Genomic DNA, 25,466 nt, shown 5'->3' with positions numbered 1-25,466 from the left:
CAAAATGCTTGCCTAATATGTCTGTTTATCCAAAAGGAAGTAAAAAGGGAGAGCTAGAAAGATAGCATTTCATTACATTACATGGCAATGCAATGCACAGTTGCTGAAGTTGAACCAAAATGAGCTTGTAATCTGGCTTCTGCAACTTTGAACATGAAAAATCCAATGAGGAGAAGAAAAGCAAAGCCAAAGAGTCCATCCCAAAATCCGACAAACAAGGAAAATGAACAAAAAACATTGAATTCAATTCTTTCTGATTTTAGAAACTGCATTAAAGAAGGGGTGCACCGGTCCTGGAGATACTGCAATACCAGGTCAATGCGTGGAGTGGACAGAGCAAGCTCTTTTTCCATCTCCCTGTTCTAAAAATCCATTTAATATATGGTCCCCAGATAGGGGACGTATCAGATATTAAACTGATAAGAACAGATACTACACTTGATCTTAGCCAAAAGGCCGAGAAGCGATAACCAGAATTGGTTTCAAACTACGGAGCCACCCAAGGATCCTGAAAAGTCCATTTGTGGAGATGAGCTCCTGGACTCCCGTTAAGAAGACATGTTGTCAACCTCTAGATCCCTTACATGCCTGCATTTTTCGGCTTGCTGCTGCTGCAATCCACGCGTTTTAGATCTGCATAACTCCACCTCTTTAAACACAGCACCTTCACCCCCTGCTGTTCCCACCCGCCTCAACACCGTTGGAAGGGAGGAGAACCAATTAAGGCGGGGGGTGGGGTGGAACGAGCAGCTGTCTACCCTTAGCAGGAGGGCTGCTGATTACATACCTCTCCTGCTGCTGCTGCTGCTGCTGGCTGTCCAGCAGCAGACTGAAGGTGGCTGCTGCTGTGCACAGGTATATAAAGGCTCAGAGCCTATTATGACACGCGCAGCCAGCGTTCCATTGCCACATTCCATCTACTGCAGGCAGGATACCTGGCTGGCTGAATGTCGCTGAGAAGCTCACAGAGACCGCCATAAGCAACAGTTTAACAGAATGCCACAGACTAATCAACCAAACTTTTTGGGTTGGGTTCTCTTTTATAGTCTGCAGGCATTAAATGAAAGAAGTCAGTGTTCCAGCAGAGGGAGACAACGTTTCAGAAAAGGCATTGTAGCAAACCAAAAAAGAAATTTTAAGCGCAGCAGAGTAACCAGCGCACATACCTGTTAGCTCAGGTGAGTTTAAAAGGCTGCTGTTGATAACAAGGGCATTTGCTTAATAGATGGTGTGTGTGCAACAATATACTGAAAGGTCAATTATATTGTGCAGCTTATCTCACCACCTGTAGTTATTTAGGTGAAAGCTCCAAAATGCTTGCCTAATATGTCTGTTTATCCAAAAGGAAGTAAAAAGGGAGAGCTAGAAAGATAGCATTTCATTACATTACATGGCAATGCAATGCACAGTTGCTGAAGTTGAACCAAAATGAGCTTGTAATCTGGCTTCTGCAACTTTGAACATGAAAAATCCAATGAGGAGAAGAAAAGCAAAGCCAAAGAGTCCATCCCAAAATCCGACAAACAAGCAAAATGAACAAAAAACATTGAATTCAATTCTTTCTGATTTTAGAAACTGCATTAAAGAAGGGGTGCACCGGTCCTGGAGATACTGCAATACCAGGTCAATGCGTGGAGTGGACAGAGCAAGCTCTTTTTCCATCTCCCTGTTCTAAAAATCCATTTAATATATGGTCCCCAGATAGGGGACGTATCAGATATTAAACTGATAAGAACAGATACTACACTTGATCTTAGCCAAAAGGCCGAGAAGCGATAACCAGAATTGGTTTCAAACTACGGAGCCACCCAAGGATCCTGAAAAGTCCATTTGTGGAGATGAGCTCCTGGACTCCCGTTAAGAAGACATGTTGTCAACCTCTAGATCCCTTATGACGCGCCCCTGGGCCTGCTGTGTCGTGCGACATCGCGCGCACGGGGGCTTACCCGGAGCCGGATCAGATGGGGGTTGTAGTCTTCCGAGTGGCTGTGACCCGGTCCGTGCCCAGGGTGTCAAGCTCAGAGTATGTGGCAGTCCTACAGATGTTATAAAGTTCTTAATGTCGACTACGCCACCCGTTGTATTGCGGTCACTATGGCCGCCGCTGCAGCAGGGTCCGCTGAGGCTGATGGTGTTGGTGCAGCTTTTGGTAGTATAACCCCCAACGGGTGGGGTATAGCCTCAGGGGGTCAGGTGCAGAGGATGGGGGTTGTGGTGGTGCAGCATAGATGTTAAGTGAAGACAGAGTCGGGTTGTGCAGTTTAGGGTATTTACTCACTGCTGATGTTCCGGTCACTCCAGCTTCAAGTGACCACCCGAGCCGTGCTGCGTCCACCAGGTCCTGGATTCAGCAAACCCCCAAACAAGTCCGGAGCGTGACCCTGAGCTCTCCTTCTGTCCTTTCCTCTGGCCGTCCCCACTAGTGATCCACCTAGGTCCAGCTCCCTCGGGCCTTCTGTTGGGAGACCCTTGGCCTTGGGTTCCCTGACCCTCCACGTGGTATGCCTTCGGGGTGGATGTGGTGGGTGGCCATGGCAGACGCTGCCCACGGCCTCCGGTCTCTGGCTAGGGTGTGCTTTTGCCCCCACCAGTTTGGGATCCGGTACCCTATTGCCGACTCTTCACCCGGGGATTGAATTTGTTTTCTCAGAGTCCTTTCTTTTCCCCTCTCTGGGTCTTTCCTTCTCTGCTCCACTCTCTCTCTCTCTCTGGGGCTTCTCTCTGCAAAAGGCTGGCAGACTGACCCTGTTCTTAGTTGGTGCCCACCTTATATACACCCTCTATGTGTGAGCTCAGGCGACCAGCACCCAATGAGCTCCTATCTTTACCCAGGCTGCTCCCCCTATCTGCCCCTACACTACTTGGGATGTTCCACCCCCCTCCCACTCCAGCCAGGAACAGACTCGGTCGTACCTGCACATTTCTAAGTGGGAGTACCGTCGGTCTGCTCCTCGGAAATGGGATGTGTGTAGTGCATGCAGCCTACCGAGCTCAGGTCCACACTCCATCCTTACCCGGGAGTGGAATATCACACCTCTGGGTTGAGGTGCAATACCCCTGTAGCAGCCGAATCCTCAGGGTGCTACATTCCCCCCTGGTAAATCACAGCACGTCCTCGGGCTGTAAGACATAAACAACACCAAAACATACAAATTTTTTTTTCATATCAACAACATAGTAAAAACATATAAAATAACATACATTAGCAGCATCATAAAACTTTTCATATAAAACATTCTCGTCGCCTCTGGCTCCTCCTCCGGTCACTGTGCAACGTGTGACCGGGTACAGTGCGACAGTCTTTTCTTGAAAAATGGTTTTCCTATAAAACCGGTAGGGGGCGCTTTAGGAAGCGCAACTATATACAAAAGGGGTAGTGGCCGCTCTCAGTCCTCGGCCAGTGGGATTTAAGGGTTAAACGGGTAAACAGTTCACACTTGCTGGTCCCAACGGGGACTATATTAGCAACAGTTCACTGTGCCCCGACGGGCAACTATATACAGCTTGTACTCTGCTGTACTTAACGACGGCGTCCTCCTGCTCTTTCTTTATGGTTACCTTTGGCTTCAGACCCGTTCGGGCACGTATGCTTGGCAAACAGATCTTCTCCCAGATGCGGAACTTTAGGTTTTATGGGCGCGGTGGTGGTGGCGCCCGGGTTGCCCGGGCCTTGCGGCCAGGCCTGGGGTATCTGGAAGGTGAAGGGCACCGTAAGGACGGCGGCACCCTGGGCTACTTGGCCCTGCGACCAGGCCGGGGGCTCCGCGGAGGTAGGGGGCGCTGTTGGTATTGCGGCGCCCGGGGGTACTAGGCCTTGCGACCAGGCTGGTGGTACTTCCTGCTTGGTCACGCTCGGGGTCGAGGCGTGTGACGTCACAGGGGTCGCGGCTCCCGTTTGAGGCCTAGTCTGCGGCGGTGACGTTGCAGCGACGGGCACGGCAGGATAGACTTCGGGCTCTGCGACGGGGAGCTGGGGCAGGTACGCGGTTTCCCGGTTTGGGGTAGAGACGTCCCCTTTACCTGCCTCCTTTCGTTCGGCTCCCTTCTCGGCGCCGTCTCCGGCCTTCAGTCCTCCCGCGCCATCCTCAGAGGCGGTCTGTCTCCTCGTCTTGGGTGGCGTGCTCCGCTGACAGGTCTCGGTCTGCTGGGCCATCTCACGGCTCCACTCCGCCAACGTCTCTCGCTGCACCCGGGCCATCCTCCTTGCGAGGCCCTCCAGAGCGGTCTGTGCACACTCCCGGTCTCGGGGGAGCTGTGCTAGGACCTCCACTAGGCCTAGTGGGGTCGTTGTTGCCAGCAGGCTCCTGACCAACGGGTCGGTGCTGCTCTGCTCTCCTTCCGTTGTCTCCAGCAGGCTCCTGGCCAGCGGGCCGGTGCTGCTCTGCTCTCCCTCCTCTGTTTCTAGCAGGCTCCTGGCCAACGGGCCGGTGCTGCTCTGCTTTCTCGCCATCTCCGGGTAAGCTCCTCCGAAACTCTTCTCCAGGCTTCTTGCCTCCGGGTGCGCTCGCTCCAGACTGCTCCAGGCGACACCCATCTTTGTTCTCTCCTTCTCAGTCCTCCCACTTCGAGGGCGGTCCCGGGGCCACTTGGTGATTGTCAGCTCCAGGGGCAGTTCTTTCACGCTGACAGACACCTCTAGCATCACAGTCTCTGTTGGTGGGGGCGGTTTCCACTTTTGGCGCCATTTTCGGTCCTGGCCCACGATGGGAGGCGGCCTCTTGCCATCCTCTGGCACGCCCATAATGGCGTCCGCTCTTCCAAGGCGTGAAACCTTTGGAAATGGCGGGAATCATCTCCCAGTGGCGGGAAACTCTGCAGATGGCGGGAAAAAGCTGTTAATGGCGGACAACCGGCGGGAATCGATCTGTGATGGAGTCCGATGGCGGGGACTCTCCGGAACCGGCAGGAGACTTCTTTTTGAGGTAAACTTGTTCTTTTCTTCAGGCACGCAGTACCCGGTTGTTGTGGGCACGTAATCCTGCCGACTACGCCAAAGTTGACGCGCCCCTGGGCCTGCTGTGTCGTGCGGCATCGCGCGCACGGGGGCTTACCCGGAGCCGGATCAGATGGGGGTTGTAGTCTTCCGAGTGGCTGTGACCCGGTCCGTGCCCAGGGTGTCAAGCTCAGAGTATGTGGCAGTCCTACAGATGTTATAAAGTTCTTAATGTCGACTACGCCACCCGTTGTATTGCGGTCACTATGGCCGCCGCTGCAGCAGGGTCTGCTGAGGCTGATGGTGTTGGTGCAGCTTTTGGTAGTATAACCCCCAACGGGTGGGGTATAGCCTCAGGGGGTCAGGTGCAGAGGATGGGGGTTGTGGTGGTGCAGCATAGATGTTAAGTGAAGACAGAGTCGGGTTGTGCAGTTTAGGGTATTTACTCACTGCTGATGTTCCGGTCACTCCAGCTTCAAGTGACCACCCGAGCCGTGCTGCAACTTTGAACATGAAAAATCCAATGAGGAGAAGAAAAGCAAAGCCAAAGAGTCCATCCCAAAATCCGACAAACAAGCAAAATGAACAAAAAACATTGAATTCAATTCTTTCTGATTTTAGAAACTGCATTAAAGAAGGGGTGCACCGGTCCTGGAGATACTGCAATACCAGGTCAATGCGTGGAGTGGACAGAGCAAGCTCTTTTTCCATCTCCCTGTTCTAAAAATCCATTTAATATATGGTCCCCAGATAGGGGACGTATCAGATATTAAACTGATAAGAACAGATCAGGTTTCAACATATTTTATTAAGTGCGTAAAAGATGGTTTACAATCAAAAACAACAACACAAACAGTACATTATTAAAACACAGAATTCCACCCATAAAAACCCCATATACGATTAGCATCCCTCCTCCCAATACATTTGACATCCCTCAAGTAATAAATATACATCTGGCTAAAAGCAATTTTAAGACAATCCTTCACAGAAATAGCATCAAGTTTAAAAAGTAAGATATTGCGTGCCTTCCAAAGGGCATCTTTAAAACAGTTAATCATACACCAACATATACAATACTGTTGAGGGGTCGGACATTTAAAAAGGCCATATAAAACATATTCATGGTTAAAATCTCTTAAACCGCAAGTCCATTTTAAAAGAATCCCAACTTTGTGCCAAAGTTCCTGTGCAAATGGGCAATTCCACATAAGGTGCAAGGTGGTTTCGTCATTAACACATGAGTCTCTGGGGCATTTGGCTCTGGCCACCAGGCCTCTCCTGTGTTGAAACTCTCTGGTGGGGAGGCACTGGTGGACCACCATCCATGCGATGTCCTTATGTCCATTTGCTAAGAATTTCCCGAAGACATTCTTCCAAACTTGCTTCGATCTCTCTTCTGAGAAATTTACTATGGGGGTCACATCTTCATTCCTCCTCAGAAAAGATAAAAGCTTCTTGCGGTCTTTAAAAATGTCCATATTAAAATCACCAAGGCTATAAAATCGAACAGTCTTTTCTAAGGTTGCTTGGTGTTTGGGGGGGCATAGTAAAACAGGGGAATTCAACGACAACTTAAACCATCTTTTAAAAATCATCCCACAAGTATATTTTAAAAAATAAGTTAGCGCACTATTACCATTAAAATGTTTGAAACAAAAGCAGAAATAATTTAAATACAAATAAATATGTAAGTCGGGGACATCCCTTCCGCCGTTCATTTTATTCTTCCTCATTATTTCTCGCCTTAATTTTTCCATTTTGGAGTTCCATAAAAACATAATGATCATCCTAGTCATTTTTTTAATTAAAACATCAGAGGGGGGGTACACCATAGCTATATACAGTATGAGGGGTAACAACACTGATTTTATAATTAAAATTTTCCCCTCCATTGTTAGGGACCTCAAACCCCAAAATGATATTTTCTTTGACATTTTTTCTAGGACATTCTCCCAGCTTTGAGTTCCCACATTCTCCTCGTTAAAAACAACTCCAAGAATTTTTACATTGTCTCGTTTTATAGTGAGCTGCGGGAGTTGGGCGGTGTCCCAGGATCCCAAAGTCAGACATTCAGATTTATTTAAATTAAGTTTAAAACCGGATGCCTGGGAAAAAAAATCAATGCGCAACACCGCCCTCCGGAGGGAAGTAGGGTCCACGCACACAACCGTCACGTCATCCATGTAGCCAAAGACTCTCACATCACTGCCACCTCCGCCAGGAACAGGAACCCCTCTAATCACTTTGTCTTTCCTTATTGCGCTCAGCAGGGGCTCCATGGCGCAGATGAACAGGATGGGTGACAAGGGGCATCCCTGCTTCACTCCGGACTCAAGGGGAACTCCATCTGTTAAAAAGCCATTAAGAGAAATTTGACTAAAACAATTTTTATATAAAATCTTAATACAATTTAAAAGCATATTAGGGATACCCATTCTTTTTAAAACTCTAAAAAGAAATCTATGAGAGACTCTATCGAAACTTTTTCAAAATCTAGGGCTAAAAGAGCTACATTTTGACCCCGGTCTCTGGAATACCAAATTACATCCCTTAATACGTTTAAAACCTCTGAAATACTTCTGCCTGGTACACTACAAACCTGCTCAGGCTGGATTAGTTTGGCAATGACACTCCTGAGCCGGTCTGCAACCACCTTAGCAAGTACCTTGTAATCAACATTTAGGAGAGTTATGGGTCTCCAATTCGCTAGAGCACTGCGGTCACCTTTTTTATATATCAAAGACACCACTCCTCTCCTCCACGAAAATGGCAACTGTTCACAAATAAAAACTTCTTTAAAAAGCATAAAAAGGTCCTCTTTTAAAATGTCCCAAAAAGTAAGGTAAAATTCTACAGGTAGTCCGTCACACCCAGGTGCTTTACCCTTAGAGAAACTTTTAAAAACATAAAATAATTCCTCTAAAACAATATCGCGTTCTAAAAACTCCTGGTCTGTAAAATTTAACTTAAAATCGAGATCATTAAGAGCATCAGATAAAAAGGACTCATCTATACACTTTTTACTAAAAAGATGCTTATAAAAGTTAAAAGTAGCATTCAACATTCGCTGCATAGATGTTTCACCCTCTAGATTTGTGATCACTTCTCTTTTATCCATGACTTTTTTGAAGAAGAAGCGAGAGCACTTCTCCCCCTCCTCCAAGTGCTGCACTCTAGAGTTAAAAATAATCTCTTTCCCCTTTGTGTCTATGCAGTTCTGAATTTCAGTTTTTAGGCTAGCAATATCATCTCCCACCTCCACCCCTAGCTCTTTGAATTTAAAAAGTGTTTGTAGTTTGGTGTTAAGATCACTAAAACATCTTTTTTTCTCTCTAGCTTTACGTCTCCCTGCTTTTATAAAAAACATTCTGACTTTTTTTTTCAAATTTTCCCACCAGGTTACCATAGGGGCATCAGAAGGTTTTTGTCGCCGCCAGGCTTGATAGGCTTTACCAAAGTCTTGTCGAATCAGAGGGTCCTCCAGCAGGTAAGTACTTAGACGCCAGAGGCCCCTGTTGACCCTCTGTTCATCCCGATATTCTAGGTGCACCTCCAAGCCCTTATGGTCAGAAAATATATTTGATGTTAAAACACATTTTACAGGGTTAAAATCATCTGATAGGAAAATAAAATCGATCCTGGAGGACACCCCTCTTCCGGACCACGTATAACCAGGGTCCGTCGGCAGGAGTGACCTCCACGCATCGCATAATTTAAAATCAGTTATAAAATCTTTCAATAGATGACATGACTTATCCAATTTGCGTAAAGGGTCACCCCCCGCTCGTTGTTCACTAGCACAAAGACAATTAAAATCACCCCCTACGATCAGGGGAGATGACCCTGTACAGTACAATGGCAATATCCCAAATAAATTAATTCTCTCTTGCTTATCAGGGGGAGCATAAATATTCATTACACGTAGGGTAAAACCATTAAATTTAAAATGCACTAAAACCACTCTGCCTGGTACTATTTCTGTGACAGCATTTATAGTAATATTTCTCCCACGACAGAGGAAGCCCACCCCCGCTGACTTGTTGTCATTGGAGCCAGACCAGATGGAGGGCCCCAGTCTCCAATCTGTCTTGATGTCATTATAATTTAGTGCATGTTGTATCCCGCATTCCTGTAATAAACAAATGTCAAAGTCAGCAGTTTCTAAATACTTGAATAGAGCAGCCCTACGAACTGGGCTCTTTAATGACCTCACATTCAGTGAGACAAGTCTTAATGTGGGCATTCATAGGTCAGGGTGGTGGATCTTCCATGAGGACACCTGACTCAAAGCCCTGTATGTCAAATTGCTCCAGGACATCCGGGCTAGAGGACCCAAACGACTCGATATTCTGTGAGCCGGCGGTTGCCCCCTCGTAGGTCACGGTTCCCAGCCACATTCCAGGAGACGCTGGGGCTTCTACATTCCGTCTCTTTTTCGGGGCAGACTCCACTAGGTCACTGGTGCAGTCCTCCTCTTCCTCCACCTCCTCCAGGGGGGGAGACTGGTCCATCAGGATAAGATCACCAACACAGATTTCCTGATGTTCGCCACCTAGAAGCAAAGCCCCCTCATCTGGCTGGCTAATCGCCCTGGAAGATCCTGAGGCCATCGCTGCGTGGTCCCCAGTAGCCAACCGCACAGGGGCACCACCCTCCAGCCCAACAGGATCGGTATCGGGAACCATCGACACGGAGGATACCCTCCCAGAAGGAGGACCCCTCCGCTCCGGTCCATGCGAGGTCCGCCCATCGTTAAGGGACTTCGATGCAGGGGCCGCCCCAGAGGGGCCTCCGGCTCCCTGCTCCATCCCAGCCTTCTCGCCCTTCGAACCGCCCTCCGACGCCGGCCCGCCAGTGAAGACCGGTGGGCGCATTGGCTCAGCTGCAGAAGATGCAGCTTCTGCGTAGGTCCTGGTCCTGGTCCTGTTGGGGCATCCTCGGAACATGTGCCCCGCCTCACCACAAAGATTGCATTTCCTCCCAGCGGGACAGTCCTTCATTAAATGTCCGTAACAGCTGCAATTATTGCAGCGGTCTACTTTCCTGCCCGTGCAGGACGTTTGGGTATGACCCATTTGTCCACAGTTCCTGCAACATACCGGCATTCCAGGGTAAAATAAGTAGCCTCTGCTCTTACCGATCACAAATGTTGAGGGAGGGTGTAGCATTCCTCCCACTCCGCTTGGGTCCCTCTTTAGATGGGCCATGCACCTCCTCTTGCCGCACCAGAAGCCTACCGCGTTCTTCACAGTGCCCAGGTATCTCAGATCGTCACAATAACGGATAAGGTAGGTCGAGATGTCTGCAGCTTCCACAAAGGGGTTCGGGAAATGCACCACGATAGGGATCTCGTCATAGGCATACAAGAGACAAAAGGTTAGTCCATCCAATTCATCTAAGTAGTTTTTCTCATTTACCTTTTGTACGAGTTGGTGACAGCATCCCTGGCTCTTGAAGGTGATGGTGTAAGTCCCCTTGTACTCATTGTCCTGGAAGCAGAATATGTCTTCCCGCCGAAACTCCAGAACTCCAAGCAGAATCCTATGGCAGATGTAGTCCAAATTCTTCTCCGTCCTCGATCCTGCTCCAACTTCAATCCTCACGGTGTTCCGCATCCGGGCATCACCCGATGAATATGTGAGCGTTGCCGGCATCCTTCACTCAGGAACGTACCGACTCTTCTCTCTGAAAGGCGCAAGCCTTCATGGGATCCCTTCCCGTTGCTCCCGGACTAATCCTTCCTCCCAATAGCAGCAGGGGGGTTAAGTCCCTCCGAAGAGGAACGATCCCCCCAGGCCGAGAGAAAGGGTACCAAGAGCACCTCACAGGCAAGACCACACAGGTAAACCTGATAGATCGTGCCAAAAGGCCGAGAAGCGATAACCAGAATTGGTTTCAAACTACGGAGCCACCCAAGGATCCTGAAAAGTCCATTTGTGGAGATGAGCTCCTGGACTCCCGTTAAGAAGACATGTTGTCAACCTCTAGATCCCTTACATGCCTGCACTTTTCGGCTTGCTGCTGCTGCAATCCACGCGTTTTAGATCTGCATAACTCCACCTCTTTAAACACAGCACCTTCACCCCCTGCTGTTCCCACCCGCCTCAACACCGTTGGAAGGGAGGAGAACCAATTAAGGCGGGGGGTGGGGTGGAACGAGCAGCTGTCTACCCTTAGCAGGAGGGCTGCTGATTACATACCTCTCCTGCTGCTGCTGCTGCTGCTGCTGGCTGTCCAGCAGCAGACTGAAGGTGGCTGCTGCTGTGCACAGGTATATAAAGGCTCAGAGCCTATTATGACACGCGCAGCCAGCGTTCCATTGCCACATTCCATCTACTGCAGGCAGGATACCTGGCTGGCTGAATGTCGCTGAGAAGCTCACAGAGACCGCCATAAGCAACAGTTTAACAGAATGCCACAGACTAATCAACCAAACTTTTTGGGTTGGGTTCTCTTTTATAGTCTGCAGGCATTAAATGAAAGAAGTCAGTGTTCCAGCAGAGGGAGACAACGTTTCAGAAAAGGCATTGTAGCAAACCAAAAAAGAAATTTTAAGCGCAGCAGAGTAACCAGCGCACATACCTGTTAGCTCAGGTGAGTTTAAAAGGCTGCTGTTGATAACAAGGGCATTTGCTAAATAGATGGTGTGTGTGCAACAATATACTGAAAGGTCAATTATATTGTGCAGCTTATCTCACCACCTGTAGTTATTTAGGTGAAAGCTCCAAAATGCTTGCCTAATATGTCTGTTTATCCAAAAGGAAGTAAAAAGGGAGAGCTAGAAAGATAGCATTTCGTTACATTACATGGCAATGCAATGCACAGTTGCTGAAGTTGAACCAAAATGAGCTTGTAATCTGGCTTCTGCAACTTTGAACATGAAAAATCCAATGAGGAGAAGAAAAGCAAAGCCAAAGAGTCGATCCCAAAATCCGACAAACAAGCAAAATGAACAAAAAACATTGAATTCAATTCTTTCTGATTTTAGAAACTGCATTAAAGAAGGGGTGCACCGGTCCTGGAGATACTGCAATACCAGGTCAATGCGTGGAGTGGACAGAGCAAGCTCTTTTTCCATCTCCCTGTTCTAAAAATCCATTTAATATATGGTCCCCAGATAGGGGACGTATCAGATATTAAACTGATAAGAACAGATACTACACTTGATCTTAGCCAAAAGGCCGAGAAGCGATAACCAGAATTGGTTTCGAACTACGGAGCCACCCAAGGATCCTGAAGAGTCCATTTGTGGAGATGAGCTCCTGGACTCCCGTTAAGAAGACATGTTGTCAACCTCTAGATCCCTTACATGCCTGCACTTTTTGGCTTGCTGCTGCTGCAATCCACGCGTTTTAGATCTGCATAACTCCACCTCTTTAAACACAGCACCCTCACCCCCTGCTGTTCCCACCCGCCTCAACACCGTTGGAAGGGAGGAGAACCAATTAAGGCGGGGGGTGGGGTGGAACGAGCAGCTGTTTACCCTTAGCAGGAGGGCTGCTGATTACTTACCTCTCCTGCTGCTGCTGGCTGTCCAGCAGCAGACTGAAGGTGGCTGCTGCTGTGCGCAGGTATATAAAGGCTCAGAGCCTATTATGACACGCGCAGCCAGCGTTCCATTGCCACATTCCATCTACTGCAGGCAGGATACCTGGCTGGCTGAATGTCGCTGAGAAGCTCACAGAGACCGCCATAAGCAACAGTTTAACAGAATGCCACAGACTAATCAACCAAACTTTTTGGGTTGGGTTCTCTTTTATAGTCTGCAGGCATTAATTGAAAGAAGTCAGTGTTCCAGCAGAGGGAGACAACGTTTCAGAAAAGGCATTGTAGCAAACCAAAAAAGAAATTTTAAGCGCAGCAGAGTAACCAGCGCACATACCTGTTAGCTCAGGTGAGTTTAAAAGGCTGCTGTTGATAACAAGGGCATTTGCTAAATAGATGGTGTGTGTGCAACAATATACTGAAAGGTCAATTATATTGTGCAGCTTATCTCACCACCTGTAGTTATTTAGGTGAAAGCTCCAAAATGCTTGCCTAATATGTCTGTTTATCCAAAAGGAAGTAAAGAGGGAGAGCTAGAAAGATAGCATTGCGTTACATTACATGGCAATGCAATGCACAGTTGCTGAAGTTGAACCAAAATGAGCTTGTCATCTGGCTTCTGCAACTTTGAACATGAAAAATCCAATGAGGAGAAGAAAAGCAAAGCCAAAGAGTCCATCCCAAAATCCGACAAACAAGCAAAATGAACAAAAAACATTGAATTCAATACTTTCTGATTTTAGAAACTGCATTAAAGAAGGGGTGCACCGGTCCTGGAGAAACTGCAATACCAGGTCAATGCGTGGAGTGGACAGAGCAAGCTCTTTTTCCATCTCCCTGTTCTAAAAATCCATTTAATATATGGTCCCCAGATAGGGGACGTATCAGATATTAAACTGATAAGAACAGATACTACACTTGATCTTAGCCAAAAGGCCGAGAAGCGATAACCAGAATTGGTTTCGAACTACGAAGCCACCCAAGGATTCTGAAGAGTCCATTTGTGGAGATGAGCTCCTGGACTCCCGTTAAGAAGACATGTTGTCAACCTCTAGATCCCTTGCATGCCTGCACTTTTCGGCTTGCTGCTGCTGCAATCCACGCGTTTTAGATCTGCATAGCTCCACCTCTTTAAACACAGCACCCTCACCCCCTGCTGTTCCCACCCGCCTCAACACCGTTGGAAGGGAGGAGAACCAATTAAGGCGGGGGGTGGGGTGGAACGAGCAGCTGTCTACCCTTAGCAGGAGGGCTGCTAATTACTTACCTCTCCTGCTGCTGCTGGCTGTCCAGCAGCAGACTGAAGGTGGCTGCTGCTGTGCGCAGGTATATAAAGGCTCAGATCCTATTATGACACGCGCAGCCAGCGTTCCATTGCCACATTCCATCTACTGCAGGCAGGATACCTGGCTGGCTGAATGTCGCTGAGAAGCTCAAAGAGACCGCCATAAGCAACAGTTTAACAGAATGCCACAGACTAATCAACCAAACTTTTTGGGTTGGGTTCTCTTTTATAGTCTGCAGGCATTAATTGAAAGAAGTCAGTGTTCCAGCAGAGGGAGACAACGTTTCAGAAAAGGCATTGTAGCAAACCAAAAAAGAAATTTTAAGCGCAGCAGAGTAACCAGCGCACATACCTGTTAGCTCAGGTGAGTTTAAAAGGCTGCTGTTGATAACAAGGGCATTTGCTAAATAGATGGTGTGTGTGCAACAATATACTGAAAGGTCAATTATATTGTGCAGCTTATCTCACCACCTGTAGTTATTTAGGTGAAAGCTCCAAAATGCTTGCCTAATATGTCTGTTTATCCAAAAGGAAGTAAAAAGGGAGAGCTAGAAAGATAGCATTTCATTACATTACATGGCAATGCAATGCACAGTTGCTGAAGTTGAACCAAAATGAGCTTGTAATCTGGCTTCTGCAACTTTGAACATGAAAAATCCAATGAGGAGAAGAAAAGCAAAGCCAAAGAGTCGATCCCAAAATCCGACAAACAAGCAAAATGAACAAAAAACATTGAATTCAATTCTTTCTGATTTTAGAAACTGCATTAAAGAAGGGGTGCACCAGTCCTGGAGATACTGCAATACCAGGTCAATGCGTGGAGTGGACAGAGCAAGCTCTTTTTCCATCTCCCTGTTCTAAAAATCCATTTAATATATGGTCCCCAGATAGGGGACGTATCAGATATTAAACTGATAAGAACAGATACTACACTTGATCTTAGCCAAAAGGCCGAGAAGCGATAACCAGAATTGGTTTCGAACTACGGAGCCACCCAAGGATCCTGAAGAGTCCATTTGTGGAGATGAGCTCCTGGACTCCCGTTAAGAAGACATGTTGTCAACCTCTAGATCCCTTGCATGCCTGCACTTTTCGGCTTGCTGCTGCTGCAATCCACGCGTTTTAGATCTGCATAACTCCACCTCTTTAAACACAGCACCCTCACCCCCTGCTGTTCCCACCCGCCTCAACACCGTTGGAAGGGAGGAGAACCAATTAAGGCGGGGGGTGGGGTGGAACGAGCAGCTGTCTACCCTTAGCAGGAGGGCTGCTAATTACTTACCTCTCCTGCTGCTGCTGGCTGTCCAGCAGCAGACTGAAGGTGGCTGCTGCTGTGCGCAGGTATATAAAGGCTCAGAGCCTATTATGACACGCGCAGCCAGCGTTCCATTGCCACATTCCATCTACTGCAGGCAGGATACCTGGCTGGCTGAATGTCGCTGAGAAGCTCAAAGAGACCGCCATAAGCAACAGTTTAACAGAATGCCACAGACTAATCAACCAAACTTTTTGGGTTGGGTTCTCTTTTATAGTCTGCAGGCATTAATTGAAAGAAGTCAGTGTTCCAGCAGAGGGAGACAACGTTTCAGAAAAGGCATTGTAGCAAACCAAAAAAGAAATTTTAAGCGCAGCAGAGTAACCAGCGCACATACCTGTTAGCTCAGGTGAGTTTAAAAGGCTGCTGTTGATAACAAGGGCATTTGCTAAATATATGGTGTGTGTGCAACAATATACTGAAAGGTCAATTATATTGTGCAGCTTATCTCACCACCTGTAGTTATTTAGGTGAAAGCTCCAAAATGCTTGCCTAATATGTCTGTTTATCCAAAAGGAAGTAAAAAGGGAGAGCTAGAAAGATAGCATTTCATTACATTACATGGCAATGCAATGCACAGTTGCTGAAGTTGAACCAAAATGAGCTTGTAATCTGGCTTCTGCAACTTTGAACATGAAAAATCCAATGAGGAGAAGAAAAGCAAAGCCAAAGAGTCCATCCCAAAATCCGACAAACAAGCAAAATGAACAAAAAACATTGAATTCAATTCTTTCTGATTTTAGAAACTGCATTAAAGAAGGGGTGCACCGGTCCTGGAGATACTGCAATACCAGGTCAATGCGTGGAGTGGACAGAGCAAGCTCTTTTTCCATCTCCCTGTTCTAAAAATCCATTTAATATATGGTCCCCAGATAGGGGACGTATCAGATATTAAACTGATAAGAACAGATACTACACTTGATCTTAGCCAAAAGGCCGAGAAGCGATAACCAGAATTGGTTTCGAACTACGGAGCCACCCAAGGATCCTGAAGAGTCCATTTGTGGAGATGAGCTCCTGGACTCCCGTTAAGAAGACATGTTGTCAACCTCTAGATCCCTTACATGCCTGCACTTTTTGGCTTGCTGCTGCTGCAATCCACGCGTTTTAGATCTGCATAACTCCACCTCTTTAAACACAGCACCCTCACCCCCTGCTGTTCCCACCCGCCTCAACACCGTTGGAAGGGAGGAGAACCAATTAAGGCGGGGGGTGGGGTGGAACGAGCAGCTGTCTACCCTTAGCAGGAGGGCTGCTGATTACTTACCTCTCCTGCTGCTGCTGGCTGTCCAGCAGCAGACTGAAGGTGGCTGCTGCTGTGCGCAGGTATATAAAGGCTCAGAGCCTATTATGACACGCGCAGCCAGCGTTCCATTGCCACATTCCATCTACTGCAGGCAGGATACCTGGCTGGCTGAATGTCGCTGAGAAGCTCACAGAGACCGCCATAAGCAACAGTTTAACAGAATGCCACAGACTAATCAACCAAACTTTTTGGGTTGGGTTCTCTTTTATAGTCTGCAGGCATTAATTGAAAGAAGTCAGTGTTCCAGCAGAGGGAGACAACGTTTCAGAAAAGGCATTGTAGCAAACCAAAAAAGAAATTTTAAGCGCAGCAGAGTAACCAGCGCACATACCTGTTAGCTCAGGTGAGTTTAAAAGGCTGCTGTTGATAACAAGGGCATTTGCTAAATAGATGGTGTGTGTGCAACAATATACTGAAAGGTCAATTATATTGTGCAGCTTATCTCACCACCTGTAGTTATTTAGGTGAAAGCTCCAAAATGCTTGCCTAATATGTCTGTTTATCCAAAAGGAAGTAAAGAGGGAGAGCTAGAAAGATAGCATTGCGTTACATTACATGGCAATGCAATGCACAGTTGCTGAAGTTGAACCAAAATTAGCTTGTCATCTGGCTTCTGCAACTTTGAACATGAAAAATCCAATGAGGAGAAGAAAAGCAAAGCCAAAGAGTCCATCCCAAAATCCGACAAACAAGCAAAATGAACAAAAAACATTGAATTCAATACTTTCTGATTTTAGAAACTGCATTAAAGAAGGGGTGCACCGGTCCTGGAGATACTGCAATACCAGGTCAATGCGTGGAGTGGACAGAGCAAGCTCTTTTTCCATCTTCCTGTTCTAAAAATCCATTTAATATATGGTCCCCAGATAGGGGACGTATCAGATATTAAACTGATAAGAACAGATACTACACTTGATCTTAGCCAAAAGGCCGAGAAGCGATAACCAGAATTGGTTTCGAACTACGGAGCCACCCAAGGATCCTGAAGAGTCCATTTGTGGAGATGAGCTCCTGGACTCCCGTTAAGAAGACATGTTGTCAACCTCTAGATCCCTTACATGCCTGCACTTTTCGGCTTGCTGCTGCTGCAATCCACGCGTTTTAGATCTGCATAACTCCACCTCTTTAAACACAGCACCCTCACCCCCTGCTGTTCCCACCCGCCTCAACACCGTTGGAAGGGAGGAGAACCAATTAAGGCGGGGGGTGGGGTGGAACGAGCAGCTGTTTACCCTTAGCAGGAGGGCTGCTGATTACTTACCTCTCCTGCTGCTGCTGGCTGTCCAGCAGCAGACTGAAGGTGGCTGCTGCTGTGCGCAGGTATATAAAGGCTCAGAGCCTATTATGACACGCGCAGCCAGCGTTCCATTGCCACATTCCATCTACTGCAGGCAGGATACCTGGCTGGCTGAATGTCGCTGAGAAGCTCACAGAGACCGCCATAAGCAACAGTTTAACAGAATGCCACAGACTAATCAACCAAACTTTTTGGGTTGGGTTCTCTTTTATAGTCTGCAGGCATTAATTGAAAGAAGTCAGTGTTCCAGCAGAGGGAGACAACGTTTCAGAAAAGGCATTGTAGCAAACCAAAAAAGAAATTTTAAGCGCAGCAGAGTAACCAGCGCACATACCTGTTAGCTCAGGTGAGTTTAAAAGGCTGCTGTTGATAACAAGGGCATTTGCTAAATAGATGGTGTGTGTGCAACAATATACTGAAAGGTCAATTATATTGTGCAGCTTATCTCACCACCTGTAGTTATTTAGGTGAAAGCTCCAAAATGCTTGCCTAATATGTCTGTTTATCCAAAAGGAAGTAAAGAGGGAGAGCTAGAAAGATAGCATTGCGTTACATTACATGGCAATGCAATGCACAGTTGCTGAAGTTGAACCAAAATGAGCTTGTCATCTGGCTTCTGCAACTTTGAACATGAAAAATCCAATGAGGAGAAGAAAAGCAAAGCCAAAGAGTCCATCCCAAAATCCGACAAACAAGCAAAATGAACAAAAAACATTGAATTCAATACTTTCTGATTTTAGAAACTGCATTAAAGAAGGGCTGCACCGGTCCTGGAGAAACTGCAATACCAGGTCAATGCGTGGAGTGGACAGAGCAAGCTCTTTTTCCATCTCCCTGTTCTAAAAATCCATTTAATATATGGTCCCCAGATAGGGGACGTATCAGATATTAAACTGATAAGAACAGATACTACACTTGATCTTAGCCAAAAGGCCGAGAAGCGATAACCAGAATTGGTTTCGAACTACGGAGCCACCCAAGGATCCTGAAGAGTCCATTTGTGGAGATGAGCTCCTGGACTCCCGTTAAGAAGACATGTTGTCAACCTCTAGATCCCTTGCATGCCTGCACTTTTCGGCTTGCTGCTGCTGCAATCCACGCGTTTTAGATCTGCATAACTCCACCTCTTTAAACACAGCACCCTCACCCCCTGCTGTTCCCACCCGCCTCAACACCGTTGGAAGGGAGGAGAACCAATTAAGGCGGGGGGTGGGGTGGAACGAGCAGCTGTCTACCCTTAGCAGGAGGGCTGCTAATTACTTACCTCTCCTGCTGCTGCTGGCTGTCCAGCAGCAGACTGAAGGTGGCTGCTGCTGTGCGCAGGTATATAAAGGCTCAGAGCCTATTATGACACGCGCAGCCAGCGTTCCATTGCCACATTCCATCTACTGCAGGCAGGATACCTGGCTGGCTGAATGTCGCTGAGAAGCTCAAAGAGACCGCCATAAGCAACAGTTTAACAGAATGCCACAGACTAATCAACCAAACTTTTTGGGTTGGGTTCTCTTTTATAGTCTGCAGGCATTAATTGAAAGAAGTCAGTGTTCCAGCAGAGGGAGACAACGTTTCAGAAAAGGCATTGTAGCAAACCAAAAAAGAAATTTTAAGCGCAGCAGAGTAACCAGCGCACATACCTGTTAGCTCAGGTGAGTTTAAAAGGCTGCTGTTGATAACAAGGGCATTTGCTAAATAGATGGTGTGTGTGCAACAATATACTGAAAGGTCAATTATATTGTGCAGCTTATCTCACCACCTGTAGTTATTTAGGTGAAAGCTCCAAAATGCTTGCCTAATATGTCTGTTTATCCAAAAGGAAGTAAAAAGGGAGAGCTAGAAAGATAGCATTTCATTACATTACATGGCAATGCAATGCACAGTTGCTGAAGTTGAACCAAAATGAGCTTGTAATCTGGCTTCTGCAACTTTGAACATGAAAAATCCAATGAGGAGAAGAAAAGCAAAGCCAAAGAGTCCATCCCAAAATCCGACAAACAAGCAAAATGAACAAAAAACATTGAATTCAATTCTTTCTGATTTTAGAAACTGCATTAAAGAAGGGGTGCACCGGTCCTGGAGATACTGCAATACCAGGTCAATGCGTGGAGTGGACAGAGCAAGCTCTTTTTCCATCTCCCTGTTCTAAAAATCCATTTAATATATGGTCCCCAGATAGGGGACGTATCAGATATTAAACTGATAAGAACAGATACTACACTTGATCTTAGCCAAAAGGCCGAGAAGCGATAACCAGAATTGGTTTCGAACTACGGAGCCACCCAAGGATCCTGAAGAGTCCATTTGTGGAGATGAGCTCCTGGACTCCCGTTAAGAAGACATGTTGTCAACCTCTAGATCCCTTACATGCCTGCACTTTTTGGCTTGCTGCTGCTGCAATCCACGCGTTTTAGATCTGCATAACTCCACCTCTTTAAACACAGCACCCTCACCCCCTGCTGTTCCCACCCGCCTCAACACCGTTGGAAGGGAGGAGAACCAATTAAGGCGGGGGGTGGGGTGGAACGAGCAGCTGTCTACCCTTAGCAGGAGGGCTGCTGATTACTTACCTCTCCTGCTGCTGCTGGCTGTCCAGCAGCAGACTGAAGGTGGCTGCTGCTGTGCGCAGGTATATAAAGGCTCAGAGCCTATTATGACACGCGCAGCCAGCGTTCCATTGCCACATTCCATCTACTGCAGGCAGGATACCTGGCTGGCTGAATGTCGCTGAGAAGCTCACAGAGACCGCCATAAGCAACAGTTTAACAGAATGCCACAGACTAATCAACCAAACTTTTTGGGTTGGGTTCTCTTTTATAGTCTGCAGGCATTAATTGAAAGAAGTCAGTGTTCCAGCAGAGGGAGACAACGTTTCAGAAAAGGCATTGTAGCAAACCAAAAAAGAAATTTTAAGCGCAGCAGAGTAACCAGCGCACATACCTGTTAGCTCAGGTGAGTTTAAAAGGCTGCTGTTGATAACAAGGGCATTTGCTAAATAGATGGTGTGTGTGCAACAATATACTGAAAGGTCAATTATATTGTGCAGCTTATCTCACCACCTGTAGTTATTTAGGTGAAAGCTCCAAAATGCTTGCCTAATATGTCTGTTTATCCAAAAGGAAGTAAAGAGGGAGAGCTAGAAAGATAGCATTGCGTTACATTACATGGCAATGCAATGCACAGTTGCTGAAGTTGAACCAAAATTAGCTTGTCATCTGGCTTCTGCAACTTTGAACATGAAAAATCCAATGAGGAGAAGAAAAGCAAAGCCAAAGAGTCCATCCCAAAATCCGACAAACAAGCAAAATGAACAAAAAACATTGAATTCAATACTTTCTGATTTTAGAAACTGCATTAAAGAAGGGGTGCACCGGTCCTGGAGATACTGCAATACCAGGTCAATGCGTGGAGTGGACAGAGCAAGCTCTTTTTCCATCTCCCTGTTCTAAAAATCCATTTAATATATGGTCCCCAGATAGGGGACGTATCAGATATTAAACTGATAAGAACAGATACTACACTTGATCTTAGCCAAAAGGCCGAGAAGCGATAACCAGAATTGGTTTCGAACTACGGAGCCACCCAAGGATCCTGAAGAGTCCATTTGTGGAGATGAGCTCCTGGACTCCCGTTAAGAAGACATGTTGTCAACCTCTAGATCCCTTACATGCCTGCACTTTTCGGCTTGCTGCTGCTGCAATCCACGCGTTTTAGATCTGCATAACTCCACCTCTTTAAACACAGCACCCTCACCCCCTGCTGTTCCCACCCGCCTCAACACCGTTGGAAGGGAGGAGAACCAATTAAGGCGGGGGGTGGGGTGGAACGAGCAGCTGTCTACCCTTAGCAGGAGGGCTGCTGATTACTTACCTCTCCTGCTGCTGCTGGCTGTCCAGCAGCAGACTGAAGGTGGCTGCTGCTGTGCGCAGGTATATAAAGGCTCAGAGCCTATTATGACACGCGCAGCCAGCGTTCCATTGCCACATTCCATCTACTGCAGGCAGGATACCTGGCTGGCTGAATGTCGCTGAGAAGCTCACAGAGACCGCCATAAGCAACAGTTTAACAGAATGCCACAGACTAATCAACCAAACTTTTTGGGTTGGGTTCTCTTTTATAGTCTGCAGGCATTAATTGAAAGAAGTCAGTGTTCCAGCAGAGGGAGACAACGTTTCAGAAAAGGCATTGTAGCAAACCAAAAAAGAAATTTTAAGCGCAGCAGAGTAACCAGCGCACATACCTGTTAGCTCAGGTGAGTTTAAAAGGCTGCTGTTGATAACAAGGGCATTTGCTAAATAGATGGTGTGTGTGCAACAATATACTGAAAGGTCAATTATATTGTGCAGCTTATCTCACCACCTGTAGTTATTTAGGTGAAAGCTCCAAAATGCTTGCCTAATATGTCTGTTTATCCAAAAGGAAGTAAAGAGGGAGAGCTAGAAAGATAGCATTGCGTTACATTACATGGCAATGCAATGCACAGTTGCTGAAGTTGAACCAAAATGAGCTTGTCATCTGGCTTCTGCAACTTTGAACATGAAAAATCCAATGAGGAGAAGAAAAGCAAAGCCAAAGAGTCCATCCCAAAATCCGACAAACATGCAAAATGAACAAAAAACATTGAATTCAATACTTTCTGATTTTAGAAACTGCATTAAAGAAGGGGTGCACCGGTCCTGGAGATACTGCAATACCAGGTCAATGCGTGGAGTGGACAGAGCAAGCTCTTTTTCCATCTCCCTGTTCTAAAAATCCATTTAATATATGGTCCCCAGATAGGGGACGTATCAGATATTAAACTGATAAGAACAGATACCACACTTGATCTTAGCCAAAAGGCCGAGAAGCGATAACCAGAATTGGTTTCGAACTACGGAGCCACCCAAGGATCCTGAAGAGTCCATTTGTGGAGATGAGCTCCTGGACTCCCGTTAAGAAGACATGTTGTCAACCTCTAGATCCCTTACATGCCTGCACTTTTCGGCTTGCTGCTGCTGCAATCCACGCTTTTTAGATCTGTATAACTCCACCTCTTTAAAGACAGCACCCTCACCCCCTGCTGTTCCCACCCGCCTCAACACCGTTGGAAGGGAGGAGAACCAATTAAGGCGGGGGGTGGGGTGGAACGAGCAGCTGTCTACCCTTAGCAGGAGGGCTGCTGATTACTTACCTCTCCTGCTGCTGCTGGCTGTCCAGCAGCAGACTGAAGGTGGCTGCTGCTGTGCGCAGGTATATAAAGGCTCAGAGCCTATTATGACACGCGCAGCCAGCGTTCCATTGCCACATTCCATCTACTGCAGGCAGGATACCTGGCTGGCTGAATGTCGCTGAGAAGCTCACAGAGACCGCCATAAGCAACAGTTTAACAGAATGCCACAGACTAATCAACCAAACTTTTTGGGTTGGGTTCTCTTTTATAGTCTGCAGGCATTAATTGAAAGAAGTCAGTGTTCCAGCAGAGGGAGACAACGTTTCAGAAAAGGCATTGTAGCAAACCAAAAAAGAAATTTTAAGCGCAGCAGAGTAACCAGCGCACATACCTGTTAGCTCAGGTGAGTTTAAAAGACTGCTGTTGATAACAAGGGCATTTGCTAAATAGATGGTGTGTGTGCAACAATATACTGAAAGGTCAATTATATTGTGCAGCTTATCTCACCACCTGTAGTTATTTAGGTGAAAGCTCCAAAATGCTTGCCTAATATGTCTGTTTATCCAAAAGGAAGTAAAGAGGGAGAGCTAGAAAGATAGCATTGCGTTACATTACATGGCAATGCAATGCACAGTTGCTGAAGTTGAACCAAAATGAGCTTGTCATCTGGCTTCTGCAACTTTGAACATGAAAAATCCAATGAGGAGAAGAAAAGCAAAGCCAAAGAGTCCATCCCAAAATCCGACAAACAAGCAAAATGAACAAAAAACATTGAATTCAATACTTTCTGATTTTAGAAACTGCATTAAAGAAGGGGTGCACCGGTCCTGGAGAAACTGCAATACCAGGTCAATGCGTGGAGTGGACAGAGCAAGCTCTTTTTCCATCTCCCTGTTCTAAAAATCCATTTAATATATGGTCCCCAGATAGGGGACGTATCAGATATTAAACTGATAAGAACAGATACTACACTTGATCTTAGCCAAAAGGCCGAGAAGCGATAACCAGAATTGGTTTCGAACTACGGAGCCACCCAAGGATCCTGAAGAGTCCATTTGTGGAGATGAGCTCCTGGACTCCCGTTAAGAAGACATGTTGTCAACCTCTAGATCCCTTGCATGCCTGCACTTTTCGGCTTGCTGCTGCTGCAATCCACGCGTTTTAGATCTGCATAACTCCACCTCTTTAAACACAGCACCCTCACCCCCTGCTGTTCCCACCCGCCTCAACACCGTTGGAAGGGAGGAGAACCAATTAAGGCGGGGGGTGGGGTGGAACGAGCAGCTGTCTACCCTTAGCAGGAGGGCTGCTGATTACTTACCTCTCCTGCTGCTGCTGGCTGTCCAGCAGCAGACTGAAGGTGGCTGCTGCTGTGCGCAGGTATATAAAGGCTCAGAGCCTATTATGACACGCGCAGCCAGCGTTCCATTGCCACATTCCATCTACTGCAGGCAGGATACCTGGCTGGCTGAATGTCGCTGAGAAGCTCAAAGAGACCGCCATAAGCAACAGTTTAACAGAATGCCACAGACTAATCAACCAAACTTTTTGGGTTGGGTTCTCTTTTATAGTCTGCAGGCATTAATTGAAAGAAGTCAGTGTTCCAGCAGAGGGAGACAACGTTTCAGAAAAGGCATTGTAGCAAACCAAAAAAGAAATTTTAAGCGCAGCAGAGTAACCAGCGCACATACCTGTTAGCTCAGGTGAGTTTAAAAGGCTGCTGTTGATAACAAGGGCATTTGCTAAATAGATGGTGTGTGTGCAACAATATACTGAAAGGTCAATTATATTGTGCAGCTTATCTCACCACCTGTAGTTATTTAGGTGAAAGCTCCAAAATGCTTGCCTAATATGTCTGTTTATCCAAAAGGAAGTAAAGAGGGAGAGCTAGAAAGATAGCATTGCGTTACATTACATGGCAATGCAATGCACAGTTGCTGAAGTTGAACCAAAATGAGCTTGTCATCTGGCTTCTGCAACTTTGAACATGAAAAATCCAATGAGGAGAAGAAAAGCAAAGCCAAAGAGTCCATCCCAAAATCCGACAAACAAGCAAAATGAACAAAAAACATTGAATTCAATACTTTCTGATTTTAGAAACTGCATTAAAGAAGGGGTGCACCGGTCCTGGAGATACTGCAATACCAGGTCAATGCGTGGAGTGGACAGAGCAAGCTCTTTTTCCATCTCCCTGTTCTAAAAATCCATTTAATATATGGTCCCCAGATAGGGGACGTATCAGATATTAAACTGATAAGAACAGATACTACACTTGATCTTAGCCAAAAGGCCGAGAAGCGATAACCAGAATTGGTTTCGAACTACGGAGCCACCCAAGGATCCTGAAGAGTCCATTTGTGGAGATGAGCTCCTGGACTCCCGTTAAGAAGACATGTTGTCAACCTCTAGATCCCTTACATGCCTGCACTTTTCGGCTTGCTGCTGCTGCAATCCACGCGTTTTAGATCTGCATAACTCCACCTCTTTAAACACAGCACCCTCACCCCCTGCTGTTCCCACCCGCCTCAACACCGTTGGAAGGGAGGAGAACCAATTAAGGCGGGGGGTGGGGTGGAACGAGCAGCTGTCTACCCTTAGCAGGAGGGCTGCTGATTACTTACCTCTCCTGCTGCTGCTGG

At 46.8% G+C, this 25,466-nt stretch overlaps 14 non-coding genes across 14 annotated transcripts; all 14 read right to left on the bottom strand.

Annotated features, from left to right (window-relative positions):
* Nucleotides 1–277: 277 nt before the first annotated feature.
* LOC141231115 (U2 spliceosomal RNA) lies at nt 278–468 on the bottom strand. Its single transcript, XR_012297526.1, has one exon. It is a non-coding gene; the product is annotated as a U2 spliceosomal RNA (small nuclear RNA).
* Nucleotides 469–1,586: 1,118 nt separating this feature from the next.
* On the bottom strand, nt 1,587–1,777 carry LOC141231114 (U2 spliceosomal RNA). Its single transcript, XR_012297525.1, has one exon. It is a non-coding gene; the product is annotated as a U2 spliceosomal RNA (small nuclear RNA).
* Nucleotides 1,778–5,568: 3,791 nt separating this feature from the next.
* Nucleotides 5,569–5,758, bottom strand: LOC141231430 (U2 spliceosomal RNA). Its single transcript, XR_012297832.1, has one exon. It is a non-coding gene; the product is annotated as a U2 spliceosomal RNA (small nuclear RNA).
* Nucleotides 5,759–11,938: 6,180 nt separating this feature from the next.
* LOC141231113 (U2 spliceosomal RNA) lies at nt 11,939–12,129 on the bottom strand. The gene has a single exon (XR_012297524.1). It is a non-coding gene; the product is annotated as a U2 spliceosomal RNA (small nuclear RNA).
* Nucleotides 12,130–13,238: 1,109 nt separating this feature from the next.
* LOC141231291 (U2 spliceosomal RNA) lies at nt 13,239–13,429 on the bottom strand. The gene has a single exon (XR_012297705.1). It is a non-coding gene; the product is annotated as a U2 spliceosomal RNA (small nuclear RNA).
* A 1,109-nt stretch (nt 13,430–14,538) lies between these two features.
* Nucleotides 14,539–14,729, bottom strand: LOC141231294 (U2 spliceosomal RNA). The gene has a single exon (XR_012297707.1). It is a non-coding gene; the product is annotated as a U2 spliceosomal RNA (small nuclear RNA).
* A 1,109-nt stretch (nt 14,730–15,838) lies between these two features.
* Nucleotides 15,839–16,029, bottom strand: LOC141231112 (U2 spliceosomal RNA). Its single transcript, XR_012297523.1, has one exon. It is a non-coding gene; the product is annotated as a U2 spliceosomal RNA (small nuclear RNA).
* Nucleotides 16,030–17,138: 1,109 nt separating this feature from the next.
* On the bottom strand, nt 17,139–17,329 carry LOC141231334 (U2 spliceosomal RNA). The gene has a single exon (XR_012297746.1). It is a non-coding gene; the product is annotated as a U2 spliceosomal RNA (small nuclear RNA).
* Nucleotides 17,330–18,438: 1,109 nt separating this feature from the next.
* LOC141231301 (U2 spliceosomal RNA) lies at nt 18,439–18,629 on the bottom strand. The gene has a single exon (XR_012297714.1). It is a non-coding gene; the product is annotated as a U2 spliceosomal RNA (small nuclear RNA).
* A 1,109-nt stretch (nt 18,630–19,738) lies between these two features.
* On the bottom strand, nt 19,739–19,929 carry LOC141231109 (U2 spliceosomal RNA). The gene has a single exon (XR_012297521.1). It is a non-coding gene; the product is annotated as a U2 spliceosomal RNA (small nuclear RNA).
* Nucleotides 19,930–21,038: 1,109 nt separating this feature from the next.
* Nucleotides 21,039–21,229, bottom strand: LOC141231108 (U2 spliceosomal RNA). The gene has a single exon (XR_012297520.1). It is a non-coding gene; the product is annotated as a U2 spliceosomal RNA (small nuclear RNA).
* Nucleotides 21,230–22,338: 1,109 nt separating this feature from the next.
* LOC141231340 (U2 spliceosomal RNA) lies at nt 22,339–22,529 on the bottom strand. The gene has a single exon (XR_012297752.1). It is a non-coding gene; the product is annotated as a U2 spliceosomal RNA (small nuclear RNA).
* Nucleotides 22,530–23,638: 1,109 nt separating this feature from the next.
* On the bottom strand, nt 23,639–23,829 carry LOC141231290 (U2 spliceosomal RNA). Its single transcript, XR_012297704.1, has one exon. It is a non-coding gene; the product is annotated as a U2 spliceosomal RNA (small nuclear RNA).
* Nucleotides 23,830–24,938: 1,109 nt separating this feature from the next.
* LOC141231107 (U2 spliceosomal RNA) lies at nt 24,939–25,129 on the bottom strand. Its single transcript, XR_012297519.1, has one exon. It is a non-coding gene; the product is annotated as a U2 spliceosomal RNA (small nuclear RNA).
* Nucleotides 25,130–25,466: the final 337 nt, after the last annotated feature.

The sequence above is a fragment of the Phyllobates terribilis genome, unplaced genomic scaffold (assembly GCF_046119375.1).
Source record: "Phyllobates terribilis strain yellow unplaced genomic scaffold, ASM4611937v1 Scaffold_505__1_contigs__length_1300667, whole genome shotgun sequence".
NCBI lineage: Eukaryota > Metazoa > Chordata > Amphibia > Anura > Dendrobatidae > Phyllobates > Phyllobates terribilis.
The sequence above is the reverse complement of the archived record's forward strand: the minus strand, read 5'-3'. Positions and strand labels throughout refer to the sequence as shown.